Source organism: Globicephala melas, unplaced genomic scaffold (assembly GCF_963455315.2).
Source record: "Globicephala melas unplaced genomic scaffold, mGloMel1.2 SCAFFOLD_172, whole genome shotgun sequence".
Classification (NCBI taxonomy): domain Eukaryota; kingdom Metazoa; phylum Chordata; class Mammalia; order Artiodactyla; family Delphinidae; genus Globicephala; species Globicephala melas.
This window is the reverse complement of record NW_027207344.1, coordinates 331,696-346,824: the sequence shown is the minus strand read 5'-3', so window position 1 is coordinate 346,824 and position 15,129 is coordinate 331,696. Positions and strand designations below refer to the sequence as shown.

Below are 15,129 nucleotides of genomic sequence, written 5' to 3'. Positions count from 1 at the left end.
CGGGGCGGGCCGGCCGCCAGGCTGGCGTTAAGGCGCCAGCGCCAGCGAAACTGGGCCTCAAGAGGCCGCCCGCGGCCCCCCGCCCCCGTCTACGGCCATACCACCCTGAACGCGCCCGATCTCGTCTGATCTCGGAAGCTAAGCAGGGTCGGGCCTGGTTAGTACTTGGATGGGAGACCGCCTGGGAATACCGGGTGCTGTAGGCTTTTTGCCTCCCCCTCCGCCCGCCTTCTCCTTTACTCGCCCGCGGCGGGGGCCGCCGGCTCCGCCCCCGCCGGGCCCCGCTGCAGGCCCCACCTCCTCAGGCCCCTCCCACCACGGCGCGCGCCGGCGGGGTCGCTCCCTGCCGGCCCGGCCGGCCAGGCGGCCAGAAGGCGGCCCTGGAAGGCAGCCGCACCCCAGACACTCCCGGGGTGGCTGGCCCGGACCCAGACTCCGCCGCGGGCCCAGTTGCCGTCCTTTCGGCCCGCGAGCCCCTCGACCTGCACCTGGCCGCCCCCACCGGCGCCCAGCCCCGGCGCCGCCACCTGTGTGCCGGTGTGTCCCTCCACAGCTCCCTCCGACAAAAGCCCCCCCCCACCCCGCCCCTCTGGCGTGTCACCGCGGCCGGGTGCGGGAGCGGGATCGAGGGCAGGGGCCGCTTCCCCGGGCCTGCCGGCCACCAGGGGCGGGGTCCTGAGCTCGGCGGGGGGTGTGGGGGCAAGGGTGGCCTTGCCGGGGCTGAGGGGCCGTGGCGACTCAATGGTGGCTCCCAGTGGCTTCGGGCCAGCTGCTGTCGGGCAGGAGGGCCGGCCCGGGCTGCGGCCGGGCTGCGCCTAGGGCCGCGTGGGCGGGCAGGGCCGATGCCCAAGGGACCGCGGGCCCCGGGCCCTGAAGCCTCCGGGGCCACGTCCCTGTGAGCGACGTGCGGGATCTTGGGCGGGGCGCCAAGCGCCGAAGGGTTTGCTGGGTCACGGCCGCCCTGGGCTGGGAGGTGGTCGCCAAACCCTCCGCCGCCGCCCGATACCCGAGACCTCCGTTGCCCCTGCCTGGGCGGGCGAGGGGGCCCTGCCGGGGCGGGCCGGCCGCCAGGCTGGCGTTAAGGCGCCAGCGCCAGCGAAACTGGGCCTCAAGAGGCCGCCCGCGGCCCCCCGCCCCCGTCTACGGCCATACCACCCTGAACGCGCCCGATCTCGTCTGATCTCGGAAGCTAAGCAGGGTCGGGCCTGGTTAGTACTTGGATGGGAGACCGCCTGGGAATACCGGGTGCTGTAGGCTTTTTGCCTCCCGCTCCGCCCGCCTTCTCCTTTACTCGCCCGCGGCGGGGGCCGCCGGCTCCGCTCCCGCCGGGCCCCGCTGCAGGCCCCACCTCCTCAGGCCCCTCCCACCACCGCGTGCGCCGGCGGGGTCGGTCCCCGCCGGCCCGGCCGGCCAGGCGGCCAGAAGGCGGCCCTGGAAGGCAGCCGCACCCCAGACGCTGCCGGGGTGGCCGGCCCGGACCCAGACTCCGCCTCGGGCCCAGTTGCCGTCCTTTCGGCCCGCGAGCCCCTCGACCTGCACCTGGCCGCCCCCACCGGCGCCCAGCCCCGGCGCCGCCACCTGTGTGCCGGTGTGTCCCTCCACAGCTCCCTCCGACAAAATCCTCGCCCCACCACCACCCCGCCCCTCTGGCGTGTCACCGCGGCCGGGTGCGGGAGCGGGATCGAGGGCAGGGGCCGCTTCCCCGGGCCTGCCGGCCACCAGGGGCGGGGTCCTGAGCTCGGCGGGGGGTGTGGGGGCAAGGGTGGCCTTGCTGGGGCTGAGGGGCCGTGGCGACTCAATGGTGGCTCCCAGTGGCTTCGGGCCAGCTGCTGTCGGGCAGGAGGGCCGGCCCGGGCTGCGGCCGGGCTGCGCCTAGGGCCGCGTGGGCGGGCAGGGCCGATGCCCAAGGGACCGCGGGCCCCGGGCCCTGAAGCCTCCGGGGCCACGTCCCTGTGAGCGACATGCGGGATCTTGGGCGGGGCGCCAAGCGCCGAAGGGTTTGCTGGGTCACTGCTGCCCCCGGATGGGAGGTAATCCAAAGCACTATATTTTCTCATGGCAGTACACAAGGGCCATGACAAGTCTTCCTGGGCACTTCTACCTCACCAGAAATGGGGTCCTGTGTCCGTTCGAGGACTCTGGAAATGTAGTTCTCGTCAAGGAGCGTGCAGTGTTTTTCCCGCCACTCGGCACACTCAGAGGGCCTCCACCGGACAGACCAATGGGCCTCGATGTTGCTAAGCTGGCCCTCAGGGGTCTGGAGGTATTCAGTGACATTGGACGCAAAATGATGCACTCCTGAGAGACCTAATATTCTTCAAAGTGGTACTTCCTTTAAAGTAAAGCAGAACAGGGACTAAGAACTCAAGGAAAGAGCTGCATGCCTCCGTATATACACGGGTACAAAGGGCCTAAACTGGAGGCAAGTTCACACGTTGAGTTTCCTTTTAGCGATACAGCTTGTCAGAGTCACCACACCGCAGGCGCAGAAGCACCTGGTTTAGACAGCAAATTCATTTTCTCCCCAGAAGCATTCTTACAGGGTTTACAGGCCTGTCAAGATCAGGGAATGTCAGGCAGCGTCAAGGCAGGATGAATGCAGCCTTCAAAATGGGAAAGCAAGTCTAATTCCAGCAGGCCCCCGTTTCCATGGGCACACTCAGCATACCCCATTGTGGATATTAACAAGTCCAAAGAGACACAGGTTACCCTGTGTTTCTTTCCCTGAATCAGCTTCTCGATGTAGGCTGTTCTGCATCAAGCGAACTGCCTCAACCAAGGAACACTTTAGCTGCTCCTCTGGGCCTGTGGCGATTCAAAAGCCTGTAGTGCCACAGGAAGAACAGGACTTAAACTGCAGTCAGAACGCAAGCCGACTTCCTCTAGAAGGCACGCTGACTTCAGGCAGGAAGTTCTGGATGGAATGCAAAGCCGAGAGTTACTCTGAGTGCAGCTCAGACTAGGGCAACGCTTAAGACTTCTACGCCATGTGGGACGTGCCAGAACGGTGTTCGTGAACGTGCGCGAGTCGTGAGGAAATTAAGATGCTCCAAAAGCGAGTGCATGCGTTTCCCTACGCTCGGCATGCACAGAGGGGCTCTAAAGGGCTACGGGACTGGATGTTGCTTAGCAGACCCAGGTGCGGCTGGGGGTACTCAGTGTTCCTGCCGGCAACAGGGTGCCCACGCTAGCCTCCTAGGTGTCCAGAAAACTGTGCTGCCGTTAAAGGTACGCAGAGCGGAGGCCACCGGCTCATGGAAACTGCTGCACGCCTCCACTTCTGCAGGGAAATCAGGGCCTTACTTCCAGGCATGTGTTCCTGCGGTGTGTGCCGTCAGCAACACCACATGGTAAGATGCTGACTTTCTCCTCGAGCAGAGTGACTCCAGGTATGAGGGCCTCGAAGCATTCAAAGCAGAGTGTTATCACATGGCAGCTCACACAAGGGCCATGACAAAGTCTTCCTGGGCACTTCGGACTCAGCAGCAATGTTTTCCTGAGGCCGTTCGAGGACTCTGGAAATGTAGCTCTCCTCAAGGAACGTACAGTGTGTTGCCCATCTTTAGGCACGCACAGACGGCCTCCGAGGGATCAAGAAATGGGCCTTGAAGTTGCGCAGCTGGCCCACAGGGCTCTAGAGGTACTCAGTGAATTTGGAGGGGTAATGATGCATACCCGAGAGGGCAGGAGTCCTCAGAAGTGTACTTCTTTTATAATAAAGCATATAAGCGACTACGAACTCATGGAAAGAGCTGCATGCCTCCGTATCTACATGATTACTAAAGCCCTAAGCTGGAGGCAAGTTCAGAGGTTGAGTTTCCTTTTAACGCTAGAGCTTGTCAGGCTGACCACACCGCAGTCACGGAAGCACCTGGTTTAGACAGCAAATTCATTTTCTCCCCAGAAGCATTCTTACAGGGTTTGTAGGCCTATCAAGTGCAGGGAATGTCAGGCAGCTTCAACGCAGCATGAATGCAGCCTTCAAAACGGGAAAGCAAGGCTAGTTCCAGCAGGCCCCCGTTTCCATGGGCACACTCAGCATACCCCACTGTGGTTTCTAACAAGTCCAAAGAGACACAGGTTACCCTGTGTTTCCTTCCCTGAATCAGCTTCTCGAAGTAGGGTGTTCTGCATCAAGCGAACTGCCTCAACCAAGGAACGCCGTAGCTGCTCCTCTGGGCCTTGGCTATTCAAAAGCCTGCAGTGCCACAGGAAGAACAGGACTTAAACTGCAGTCAGAACGCAAGCCGACTTCCTCTAGGAGGCATGGTGACTTCAGGCAGGAGGTCCTGGATGGAATGCGAAGCCGAGGGTTACTCTGAGTGCAGCTCAGACTAGGGCAACGCCTAAGATTTCTACGCCATGTGGGACGTGCCAGAACGGTGTTCGTGAATGTGCGCGAGTGCTGAGGAAATTAAGACTCTCCAAAAGAGAGTGCAGTGCGTTTCCCTACGCTCGGCATGCACAGAGGGGCTCTAAAGGGCTACGGGACTGGATGTTGCTTAGCAGACCCAGGTGCGCCTGGGGGTACTCAGTGTTCCTGTAGGCAACAGGGTGCCCACTCTAGCCTCCTAGGTGTCCAGAAAACTGTGTTGCCGTTAAAGGTACGCAGAGCACAGGCCACCGGCTCATGGAAACTGCAGCACGCCTCCGCTTCTGCACGGCAAATCAGGGCCTTACTTCTAGGCATGTGTTTCTGCTGGGTGTGCCGTCAGCGACACCGCATGGCAAGATGCTGACTTTCTCCGCGAGCAGAGTGACTGCAGGTACGAGGGCCTCGAAACAGGCAAAGCAGGGTGTTATCACATGGCAGCTCACACAAGAGCCATGACAAAGTCTTCCTGGGCACTTCGCAATCACCAGCAATGTTGTCCTGAGGCCGGTCGAGGACTCTGGAAATGTAGCTCTCCTCAAGGATCGTACAGTGTGTTGCCCGTCTCTAGGCACGCACAGACGGCCTCCGAGGGATCAACAAACGGGACTGGAAGTTTCGCAGCCGGCACACAGGGGTCTGGAGGTACTCAGTGAAGTTGGAGGGGAAATGATGCATACCCGAGAGGCCTAGGAGTCCTCAGAAGTGTTCTTCCTTTATAATAAAGCATATAAGCGAGTAAGAACTCATGGAAACAGCTGTATGCCTCCGTATCTACATGGCTACTAAGGGCTTAAACTGGAGGCAAGTTCACACGTTGAGTTTCCTTTTAGCGCTAGAGCTTGTTAGGGTGACCACACCGCAGTCACGGAAGCACCTGGTTTAGACAGCAAATTCATTTTCTCCCCAGAAGCATTCTTACAGGGTTTTCAGGCCTATCAAGTGCAGGGAATGTCAGGCAGCTTCAACGCAGAATGAATGCAGCCTTCAAAACGGGAAAGCAAGGCTAGTTCCAGCAGGCCCCCGTTTCCATGGGCACACTCAGCATACCCCACTGTGGTTTCTAACAAGTCCAAAGAGACACAGGTTACCCTGTGTTTCCTTCCCTGAATCAGCTTCTCGAAGTAGGGTGTTCTGCATCAAGCGAACTGCCTCAACCAAGGAACGCCGTAGCTGCTCCTCTGGGCCTTGGCTATTCAAAAGCCTGCAGTGCCACAGGAAGAACAGGACTTAAACTGCAGTCAGAACGCAAGCCGACTTCCTCTAGGAGGCATGGTGACTTCAGGCAGGAGGTCCTGGATGGAATGCGAAGCCGAGGGTTACTCTGAGTGCAGCTCAGACTAGGGCAACGCCTAAGACTTCTACGCCATGTGGGACGTGCCAGAACGGTGTTCGTGAATGTGCGCGAGTGCTGAGGAAATTAAGACGCTCCAAAAGAGAGTGCAGTGCGTTTCCCTACGCTCGGCATGCACAGAGGGGCTCTAAAGGGCTACGGGACTGGATGTTGCTTAGCAGACCCAGGTGCGCCTGGGGGTACTCAGTGTTCCTGCCGGCAACAGGGTGCCCACGCTAGCCTCCTAGGTGTCCACGTTACAGGTACGCAGAGCACAGGCCACCGGCACATGGAAACTGCTGCACGCCTCCGCTTCTGCACGGCAAATCAGGGCCTTACTTCCAGGCATGTGTTTCTGCTGGGTGTGCCGTCAGCGACACCGCATGGCAAGATGCTGACTTTCTCCTCGAGCAGAGTGACTGCAGGTACGAGGGCCTCGAAGCATTCAAAGCAGAGTGTTATCACTTGGCAGCTCACACAAGGGCCATGACAAAGTCTTCCTGAGCACTTCGGACTCAGCAGCAATGTTGTCCTGAGGCCGTTCGAGGACTCTGGAAATGTAGCTCTCCTCAAGGAACGTACAGTGTGTTGCCCGTCTCTAGGCACGCACAGAGGTCCTCCAAAGGATCAACAAATGGGACTGGAAGTTTTGCAGCCGGCACACAGGGGTCTGGAGGTACTCAGTGAACTTGGAGGGGAAATGATGCATACCCGAGAGGACTAGGAGTCCTCAGAATTGTACTTCCTTTAAAATAAAGCATATAAGCGACTAAGAACTCATGGAAAGAGCTGTATGCCTCCGTATCTACATGGCTACTAAGGGCCTAAACTGGAGGCAAGTTCACACGTTGAGTTTCCTTTTAGTGCTAGAGCTTGTCAGGCTGACCACACCGCAGTCACGGAAGCACATGGTTTAGACAGCAAATTCATTTTCTCCCCAGAAGCATTCTTACAGGGTTTGCAGGCCTATCAAGTACAGGGAATGTCAGGCAGCTTCAAGGCAGCATGAATGCAGCCCTCAAAACGGGAAAACAAGGCTAGTTCCAGCAGGCCCCCGTTTCCATGGGCACACTCAGCATACCCCACTGTGGTTTCTAACAAGTCCAAAGAGACACAGGTTACCCTGTGTTTCCTTCCCTGAATCAGCTTCTCGAAGTAGGGTGTTCTGCATCAAGCGAACTGCCTCAACCAAGGAACGCCGTAGCTGCTCCTCTGGGCCTTGGCTATTCAAAAGCCTGCAGTGCCATAGGAAGAACAGGACTTAAACTGCAGTCAGAACGCAAGCCGACTTCCTCTAGGAGGCATGGTGACTTCAGGCAGGAGGTCCTGGATGGAATGCGAAGCCAAGGGTTACTCTGAGTGCAGCTCAGACTAGGGCAACGCCTAAGACTTCTACGCCATGTGGGACGTGCCAGAACGGTGTTCGTAAACGTGCGCGAGTGCTGAGGAAATTAAGACGCTCCAAAAGAGAGTGCAGTGCGTTTCCCTACGCTCGGCATGCACAGAGGGGCTCTAAAGGGCTACGGGACTGGATGTTGCTTAGCAGACCCAGGTGCGCCTGTGGGTACTCAGTGTTCCTGTAGGCAACAGGGTGCCCACTCTAGCCTCCTAGGTGTCCAGAAAACTGTGTTGCCGTTAAAGGTACGCAGAGCACAGGCCACCGGCTCATGGAAACTGCAGCACGCCTCCGCTTCTCCACGGCAAATCAGGGCCTTACTTCTAGGCATGTGTTTCTGCTGGGTGTGCCGTCAGCGACACCGCATGGCAAGATGCTGACTTTCTCCGCGAGCAGAGTGACTGCAGGTACGAGGGCCTCGAAACAGTCAAAGCAGGGTGTTATCACATGGCAGCTCACACAAGAGCCATGACAAAGTCTTCCTGGGCACTTCGCAATCACCAGCAATGTTGTCCTGAGGCCGGTCGAGGTCTCTGGAAATGTAGCTCTCCTCAAGGATCGTACAGTGTGTTGCCCGTCTCTAGGCACGCACAGACGGCCTCCGAGGGATCAACAAACGGGACTGGAAGTTTCGCAGCCGGCACACAGGGGTCTGGAGGTACTCAGTGAAGTTGGAGGGGAAATGATGCATACCCGAGAGGCCTAGGAGTCCTCAGAAGTGTTCTTCCTTTATAATAAAGCATATAAGCGAGTAAGAACTCATGGAAACAGCTGTATGCCTCCGTATCTACATGGCTACTAAGGGCTTAAACTGGAGGCAAGTTCACACGTTGAGTTTCCTTTTAGCGCTAGAGCTTGTTAGGGTGACCACACCGCAGTCACGGAAGCACCTGGTTTAGACAGCAAATTCATTTTCTCCCCAGAAGCATTCTTACAGGGTTTGCAGGCCTATCAAGTGCAGGGAATGTCAGGCAACTTCAACGCAGCATGAATGCAGCCTTCAAAACGGGAAAGCAAGGCTAGTTCCAGCAGGCCCCCGTTTCCATGGGCACACTCAGCATACCCCACTGTGGTTTCTAACAAGTCCAAAGAGACACAGGTTACCCTGTGTTTCCTTCCCTGAATCAGCTTCTCGAAGTAGGGTGTTCTGCATCAAGCGAACTGCCTCAACCAAGGAACGCCGTAGCTGCTCCTCTGGGCCTTGGCTATTCAAAAGCCTGCAGTGCCACAGGAAGAACAGGACTTAAACTGCAGTCAGAACGCAAGCCGACTTCCTCTAGGAGGCATGGTGACTTCAGGCAGGAGGTCCTGGATGGAATGCGAAGCCGAGGGTTACTCTGAGTGCAGCTCAGACTAGGGCAACGCCTAAGACTTCTACGCCATGTGGGACGTGCCAGAACGGTGTTCGTGAATGTGCGCGAGTGCTGAGGAAATTAAGACGCTCCAAAAGAGAGTGCAGTGCGTTTCCCTACGCTCGGCATGCACAGAGGGGCTCTAAAGGGCTACGGGACTGGATGTTGCTTAGCAGACCCAGGTGCGCCTGGGGGTACTCAGTGTTCCTGCCGGCAACAGGGTGCCCACGCTAGCCTCCTAGGTGTCCACGTTAAAGGTTCGCAGAGCACAGGCCACCGGCTCATGGAAACTGCTGCACGCCTCCGCTTCTGCACGGCAAATCAGGGCCTTACTTCCAGGCATGTGTTTCTGCTGGGTGTGCCGTCAGCGACACCGCATGGCAAGATGCTGACTTTCTCCTCGAGCAGAGTGACTGCAGGTACGAGGGCCTCGAAGCATTCAAAGCAGAGTGTTATCACATGGCAGCTCACACAAGGGCCATGACAAAGTCTTCCTGAGCACTTCGGACTCAGCAGCAATGTTGTCCTGAGGCCGTTCGAGGACTCTGGAAATGTAGCTCTCCTCAAGGAACGTACAGTGTGTTGCCCGTCTCTAGGCACGCACAGAGGTCCTCCAAAGGATCAACAAATGGGACTGGAAGTTTTGCAGCCGGCACACAGGGGTCTGGAGGTACTCAGTGAACTTGGAGGGGAAATGATGCATACCCGAGAGGACTAGGAGTCCTCAGAATTGTACTTCCTTTAAAATAAAGCATATAAGCGACTAAGAACTCATGGAAAGAGCTGTATGCCTCCGTATCTACATGGCTACTAAGGGCCTAAACTGGAGGCAAGTTCACACGTTGAGTTTCCTTTTAGTGCTAGAGCTTGTCAGGCTGACCACACCGCAGTCACGGAAGCACATGGTTTAGACAGCAAATTCATTTTCTCCCCAGAAGCATTCTTACAGGGTTTGCAGGCCTATCAAGTACAGGGAATGTCAGGCAGCTTCAAGGCAGCATGAATGCAGCCCTCAAAACGGGAAAGCAAGGCTAGTTCCAGCAGGCCCCCGTTTCCATGGGCACACTCAGCATACCCCACTGTGGTTTCTAACAAGTCCAAAGAGACACAGGTTACCCTGTGTTTCCCTCCCTGAATCAGCTTCTCGAAGTAGGGTGTTCTGCATCAAGCGAACTGCCTCAACCAAGGAACGCCGTAGCTGCTCCTCTGGGCCTTGGCTATTCAAAAGCCTGCAGTGCCATAGGAAGAACAGGACTTAAACTGCAGTCAGAACGCAAGCCGACTTCCTCTAGGAGGCATGGTGACTTCAGGCAGGAGGTCCTGGATGGAATGCGAAGCCAAGGGTTACTCTGAGTGCAGCTCAGACTAGGGCAACGCCTAAGACTTCTACGCCATGTGGGACGTGCCAGAACAGTGTTCGTAAACGTGCGCGAGTGCTGAGGAAATTAAGACTCTCCAAAAGAGAGTGCAGTGCGTTTCCCTACGCTCGGCATGCACAGAGGGGCTCTAAAGGGCTACGGGACTGGATGTTGCTTAGCAGACCCAGGTGCGCCTGTGGGTACTCAGTGTTCCTGTAGGCAACAGGGTGCCCACTCTAGCCTCCTAGGTGTCCAGAAAACTGTGCTGCCGTTAAAGGTACGCAGAGCACAGGCCACCGGCTCATGGAAACTGCTGCACGCCTCCGCTTCTGCACGGCAAATCAGGGCCTTACTTCCAGGCATGTGTTTCTGCTGGGTGTGCCGTCAGCGACACCGCATGGCAAGATGCTGACTTTCTCCTCGAGCAGAGTGACTGCAGGTACGAGGGCCTCGAAGCATTCAAAGCAGAGTGTTATCACATGGCAGCTCACACAAGGGCCATGACAAAGTCTTCCTGGGCACTTCGGACTCAGCAGCAATGTTTTCCTGAGGCCGTTCGAGGACTCTGGAAATGTAGCTCTCCTCAAGGAACGTACAGTGTGTTGCCCATCTTTAGGCACGCACAGACGGCCTCCGAGGGATCAACAAATGGGCCTTGAAGTTGCGCAGCTGGCCCACAGGGCTCTGGAGGTACTCAGTGAATTTGGAGGGGTAATGATGCATACCCGAGAGGGCAGGAGTCCTCAGAAGTGTACTCCTTTTATAATAAAGCATATAAGCGACTACGAACTCATGGAAAGAGCTGCATGCCTCCATATCTACATGATTACTAAAGCCCTAAGCTGGAGGCAAGTTCACACGTTGAGTTTCCTTTTAACGCTAGAGCTTGTCAGGCTGACCACACCGCAGTCACGGAAGCACATGGTTTACACAGCAAATTCATTTTCTCCCCAGAAGCATTCTTACAGGGTTTGCAGGCCTATCAAGTGCAGGGAATGTCAGGCAGCTTCAACGCAGCATGAATGCAGCCCTGAAAACGGGAAAGCAAGGCTAGTTCCAGCAGGCCCCCGTTTCCATGGGCACACTCAGCATACCCCACTGTGGTTTCTAACAAGTCCAAAGAGACACAGGTTACCCTGTGTTTCCTTCCCTGAATCAGCTTCTCGAAGTAGGGTGTTCTGCATCAAGCGAACTGCCTCAACCAAGGAACGCCGTAGCTGCTCCTCTGGGCCTTGGCTATTCAAAAGCCTGCAGTGCCACAGGAAGAACAGGACTTAAACTGCAGTCAAAACGCAAGCCGACTTCCTCTAGGAGGCATGGTGACTTCAGGCAGGAGGTCCTGGATGGAATGCGAAGCCAAGGGTTACTCTGAGTGCAGCTCAGACTAGGGCAACGCCTAAGACTTCTACGCCATGTGGGACGTGCCAGAACAGTGTTCGTAAACGTGCGCGAGTGCTGAGGAAATTAAGACTCTCCAAAAGAGAGTGCAGTGCGTTTCCCTACGCTCGGCATGCACAGAGGGGCTCTAAAGGGCTACGGGACTGGATGTTGCTTAGCAGACCCAGGTGCGCCTGTGGGTACTCAGTGTTCCTGTAGGCAACAGGGTGCCCACTCTAGCCTCCTAGGTGTCCAGAAAACTGTGCTGCCGTTAAAGGTACGCAGAGCACAGGCCACCGGCTCATGGAAACTGCTGCACGCCTCCGCTTCTGCACGGCAAATCAGGGCCTTACTTCCAGGCATGTGTTTCTGCTGGGTGTGCCGTCAGCGACACCGCATGGCAAGATGCTGACTTTCTCCTCGAGCAGAGTGACTGCAGGTACGAGGGCCTCGAAGCATTCAAAGCAGAGTGTTATCACATGGCAGCTCACACAAGGGCCATGACAAAGTCTTCCTGAGCACTTCGGACTCAGCAGCAATGTTGTCCTGAGGCCGTTCGAGGACTCTGGAAATGTAGCTCTCCTCAAGGTACGTACAGTGTGTTGCCCGTCTCTAGGCACGCACAGACGGCCTCCGAGGGAACAACAAATGGGACTGGAAGTTTCGCAGCCGGCACACAGGGGTCTGGAGGTACTCAGTGAACTTGGAGGGGAAATGATGCATACACGAGAGGCCTAGGAGTCCTCAGAAGTGTACTTCCTTTATAATAAAGCATATAAGCGACTAAGAACTCATGGAAAGTGTTGCATGCCTCCGTATCTACACGGGTACTAAGGGCCTATCGTGGAGGCAATTTCACACGTTGAGTTTCATTTTAGCGCTAGAGCTTGTCAGGGTGATCACACCGCAGGCGCAGAAGCACCTGGTTTAGACAGCAAATTCATTTTCTCCCCAGAAGCATTCTTACAGGGTTTACAGGCCAATCAAGTGCAGGGAATGTCAGGCAGCTTCAAGGCAGCATGAATGCACCCCTCAAAATGGGAAACCAAGGCTAGTTCCAGCAGGCCCCCGTTTCCATGGGCACACTCAGCATACCCCACTGTGGTTTCTAACAAGTCCAAAGAGACACAGGTTACCCTGTGTTTCTTTCCCTGAATCAGCTTCTCGAAGTAGGGTGTTCTGCATCAAGCGAACTGCCTCAACCAAGGAACGCCGTAGCTGCTCCTCTGGGCCTTGGCTATTCAAAAGCCTGCAGTGCCACAGGAAGAACAGGACTTAAACTGCAGTCAGAACGCAAGCCGACTTCCTCTAGGAGGCATGGTGACTTCAGGCAGGAGGTCCTGGATGGAATGCGAAGCCGAGGGTTACTCTGAGTGCAGCTCAGACTAGGGCAACGCCTAAGACTTCTACGCCATGTGGGACGTGACAGAACGGTGTTCGTGAACGTGCGCGAGTGCTGAGGAAATTAAGACGCTCCAAAAGAGAGTGCAGTGCATTTCCCTACGCTCGGCATGCACAGAGGGGCTCTAAAGGGCTACGGGACTGGATGTTGCTTAGCAGACCCAGGTGCGCCTGGGGCTACTCAGTGTTCCTGCCGGCAACAGGGTGCCCACGCTAGCCTCCTATGTGTCCAGAAAACTGTGCTGCCGTTAAAGGTACGCAGAGCACAGGCCCCCGGCTCATGCAAACTGCTGCACGCCTCCGCTTCAGCACGGCAAATCAGGGCCTTACTTCCAGGCATGTGTTTCTGCTGGGTGTGCCGTCATCGACACCGCATAGCAAGATGCTGACTTTCTCCTCGAGCAGAGTGACTGCAGGTACGAGGGCCTCGAAGCATTCAAAGCAGAGTGTTATCACATGGCAGCTCACACAAGGGCCATGACAAAGTCTTCCTGGGCACTTCGGACTCAGCAGCAATGTTGTCCTGAGGCCGTTCGAGGACTCTGGAAATGTAGCTCTCCTCAAGGAACGTACAGTGTGTTGCCCGTCTCTAGGCACGCACAGACGGCCTCCGAGGGATCAACAAATGGGACTGGAAGTTTCGCAGCCGGCACACAGGGGTCTGGAGGTACTCAGTGAACTTGGAGGGGAAATGATGCATACCCGAGAGACCTAGGAGTCCTCAGAAGTGTAGTTCCTTTAAAATAAAGCATATAAGCAACTAAGAACTCACGGAAAGAGCTGTATGCCTCCGTATCTACATGGCTACTAAGGGCTTAAACTGGAGGCAAGTTCACACGTTGAGTTTCCTTTTAGCGCTAGAGCTTGTCAGGCTGACCACACCGCAGTCACGGAAGCACCTGGTTTAGACAGCAAATTCATTTTCTCCCCAGAAGCATTCTTACAGGGTTTGCAGGCCTATCAAGTGCAGGGAATGTCAGGCAGCTTCAAGGCAGCATGAATGCAGCCTTCAAAACGGGAAAGCAAGGCTAGTTCCAGCAGGCCCCCGTTTCCATGGGCACACTCAGCATACCCCACTGTGGTTTCTAACAAGTCCAAAGAGACACAGGTTACCCTGTGTTTCCTTCCCTGAATCAGCTTCTCGAAGTAGGGTGTTCTGCATCAAGCGAACTGCCTCAACCAAGGAACGCCGTAGCTGCTCCTCTGGGCCTTGGCTATTCAAAAGCCTGCAGTGCCACAAGAAGAACAGGACTTAAACTGCAGTCAGAACGCAAGCCGACTTCCTCTAGGAGGCATGGTGACTTCAGGCAGGAGGTCCTGGATGGAATGCGAAGCCGAGGGTTACTCTGAGTGCAGCTCAGACTAGGGCAACGCCTAAGACTTCTACGCCATGTGGGAAGTGCCAGAACGGTGTTCGTGAACGTGCGCGAGTGCTGAGGAAATTAAGACGCTCCAAAAGAGAGTGCAGTGCGTTTCCCTACGCTCGGCATGCACAGAGGGGCTCTAAAGGGCTACGGGACTGGATGTTGCTTAGCAGACCCAGGTGCGCCTGGGGCTACTCAGTGTTCCTGCCGGCAACAGGGTGCCCACGCTAGCCTCCTATGTGTCCAGAAAACTGTGCTGCCGTTAAAGGTACGCAGAGCACAGGCCCCCGGCTCATGCAAACTGCTGCACGCTTCCGCTTCTCCACGGCAAATCAGGGCCTTACTTCCAGGCATGTGTTTCTGCTGGGTGTGCCGTCAGCGACACCGCATGGCAAGATGCTGACTTTCTCCGCGAGCAGAGTGACTGCAGGTACGAGGGCCTCGAAACAGTCAAAGCAGAGTGTTATCACATGGCAGCTCACACAAGAGCCATGACAAAGTCTTCCTGGGCACTTCGCAATCACCAGCAATGTTGTCCTGAGGCCGGTCGAGGTCTCTGGAAATGTAGCTCTCCTCAAGGATCGTACAGTGTGTTGCCCGTCTCTAGGCACGCACAGACGGCCTCCGAGGGATCAACAAACGGGACTGGAAGTTTCGCAGCCGGCACACAGGGGTCTGGAGGTACTCAGTGAAGTTGGAGGGGAAATGATGCATACACGAGAGGCCTAAGAGTCCTCAGAAGTGTTCTTCCTTCATAATAAAGCATATAAGCGACTAAGAACTCATGGAAAGAGCTGCATGCCTCCGTATCTACATGGGTACTAAGGGCCTAAACTGGAGGCAAATTCACACGTTGAGTTTCCTTTTAGCGCTAGAGCTTGTCAGGGTGACCACACCGCAAGCGCAGAAGCACCTGGTTTAGATAGCAAATTCATTTTCTCCCCAGAAGCATTCTTACAGTGTTTCCAGGCCTGTCAAGAGCACGGAATATCAGGCAGCTTCAAGGCAGCATGAATGCAGCCTTCAAAATGGGAAAGCAAGGCTAGTTCCAGCAAGCCCCCGTTTCCATGGGCACACTCAGCATACCCCACTGTGGTTTCTAACAAGTCCAAAGGGACACAGGTTACCCTGTGTGTCTTTCCCTGAATCAGCTTCTCTAAGTAGAGTGTTCTGCAT

The 15,129-nt window shown here is 56.2% G+C and overlaps 2 non-coding genes across 2 annotated transcripts; both read left to right on the top strand.

Annotated features, from left to right (window-relative positions):
• Positions 1-87: 87 nt before the first annotated feature.
• Positions 88-206, top strand: LOC132596331 (5S ribosomal RNA). Its single transcript, XR_009562430.1, has one exon. It is a non-coding gene; the product is annotated as a 5S ribosomal RNA (ribosomal RNA).
• A 932-nt stretch (positions 207-1,138) lies between these two features.
• Positions 1,139-1,257, top strand: LOC132596240 (5S ribosomal RNA). Its single transcript, XR_009562339.1, has one exon. It is a non-coding gene; the product is annotated as a 5S ribosomal RNA (ribosomal RNA).
• Positions 1,258-15,129: the final 13,872 nt, after the last annotated feature.